A 2,613-nucleotide genomic window follows, 5' to 3' on the forward strand; every position below is an offset into this window, starting at 1 on the left:
ACAGTGCCCCCACTTGTCTGCTGGTTTGATGGTGAGGTTGGAGTTGGAGCAGAGGGAGTGAAGGGCTGTGTGTTGTGAGGACGGGGGGTGGACAAGTTGAGGAGGTCAATGTCATGGAGGCAGTTAGAAATGAAGAAGTCAAGAGCAGGTAACAGGCCAGATAAATGGGGTATGTTGGAGGCGAGAGAAGGCGTCCTCAGTGGATGGGCAGGCGTCTTGATTGAAAAAGTGGGCCCGAGTGCAGAGGCAGCAGAATACAGACTTTGACAGAGTACAACAGAAGTTCACCAGGCTGATATTGGATATTTTTGATAAGATTTGTAGCTCAGGTTGATGATACGTATGTAAGCTATCAGAGCTGGAAGGTTTGTTTTCAGATGTTTCGTCACTATGACTATGTAACATCATTAGTAAGAGTCTCTGATGAAGCGCTGGTGGTATGTCCCACCTTTCTATTTATAGGTCTTGGTTTCTTAAGACCGAGCAGAGGCTAAGGCAACAGATGAATGGACACCGCACAGCAATCACCAGCCAGGAATGTTCCCTCTCAGTCGGGGAACACTTCAGCGGTCTGAGACATTCAACCTCAGACCTTCGGGTAACCATCCTCCAAAGCGGACTTCGGGACAGGCAACAATGCAAAGTGGGCGAGCAGAGGCTGATAGCCAAGTTGATAGCCATGAGGTTGGCCTCAACCAGGACATCGGGTTCATGTCACACCACAGGTGACCCTACTGCACTACACACTCTCTCTCACACACACACACGTACACAAACGCGCGCACACACACACTCCTTCAGACCCATACATGCATGCAGACCTTCTCTCATACACAAGCTCTCTTTCATACGTTCACACACAAACAGTGCTCACATTCACACCCACACACGCACCCTCTCACAGACTTATACCCTGTTACATTCACACATATACGCATACACACTCTCTCTCACAGATACTCACAACCACCCCCTCTCCCAACACACACAAATTTGTACTTGCAGAATTTCATTTTACTTTGCTCAAAAACTGCATTGATACATGTAAGATTCCGTAAATGCCCTATTTTAAAAATAGAATCAGTCTGAACATTAGGCATCACCAGTGTACTATCTAAGCTGACATGGCACCTATTGTTAAAGTTCACTTGAAAATGCAAGTTTAAAAGAAGTTCTGAGATTTACATATGAAAGAACTGAAACCAGTATGGTCATTCTAAAAGATTAAAAATCACACAACACCAAAAATATCAAAAATATCCAATATCAGCCTAGTGAACTTCTGTTGTACTCTGTCAAAGTCTGTATTCTGCTGCCTCTGCACTCGGGCCCACTTTTTCAATCAAGACGCCTGCCCATCCACTGAGGACGCCTTCTCTCGCCTCCAACATACCCCATTTATCTGGCCTGTTACCTGCTCTTGACTTCTTCATTTCTAACTGCCTCCATGACATTGACCTCCTCAACTTGTCCACCCCCCGTCCTCACAACACACAGCCCTTCACTCCCTCTGCTCCAACCCCAACCTCACCACCAAACCCGCAGACAAGTGGGGGCACTGTAGTAGTTTGGTGCACCAGCCTATACACCACTGAAGCCAGGCACCAACTTGCAGACATCCAACAGAAATTTACCCGTACCTCCACTAATGTCATTATTGTATCTGTTGCATCCGATGTGATCTTCTCTACATTGGGGAGATAAGACGCCAACTTATGGATCATTTCAGAGAACATCTTTGGGACACCCGCACCAACCAACCCTACGGCTCTGTGGCTGAACACTTCAACTTTCCCTCTCACTCCACCAAGGACATGCAAGTCCTGGGCCTCCTCCATTGCCAAACCCTAACCACGCAACCTCTGGAGGAAGAACTCCTCATCTTCCGCCTTGGGACCCAACAACAACACAGGAGTACTGTGGATTTCACCAGTTTCCTCATTTTCCCTCCCCCCACCTTATCCTAATCCCAAGCCTCCAATTCGGCACTGCCCTCTTGACCTGTCCATCGTCTTTCCCATCTATCCGCTCCACTTTCCTCTCTGACCTATCACCTTCTCCCTCACCTTCATCTACCTATCACATTCTCAGCTACCTTACCCCCAGCCCCACCCCCCTCCCATTTATCTCTCAGCCCCACCCACCCCCAGCCACAAGCCTCATTGTTGATGAAGAGCTTACGTCCGAAACATCGATTCTCCTGCTCCTCGGATGCTGCCTTATGTGATGTGCTTTTCCAGCACCACACTCTCGACTGTACTCTGTCAATGGCAAGAATAGATAGGACACCAACACTGAACGCAAAACTCCAATGTGTGGTGTTGCTAAGGCTCTGTGTAACTGCAATAAGACTTTTCTACTTCTGAACTCGAATCCTCTTGCAATAAAGGCCTATATACCTATAGATTAGAATCAATGTAAACATCAGATCATAGACAGAGAACACAGGGGGCTAACACCTTCAACATATTGTCTAGCTATCACCATTGTTAACAGCTAACCCGAGAATGCAACTTTAAAAAAAGGGTTTTGTGATTTACACATGAAAGAAGTGAAACTATCACTGTATTCTAACAGATGAAAGGCTTAACAGACAATCAATTCTTCAATGTA

This window comes from Chiloscyllium plagiosum, chromosome 4 (genome assembly GCF_004010195.1).
Source record: "Chiloscyllium plagiosum isolate BGI_BamShark_2017 chromosome 4, ASM401019v2, whole genome shotgun sequence".
Lineage (NCBI taxonomy): Eukaryota > Metazoa > Chordata > Chondrichthyes > Orectolobiformes > Hemiscylliidae > Chiloscyllium > Chiloscyllium plagiosum.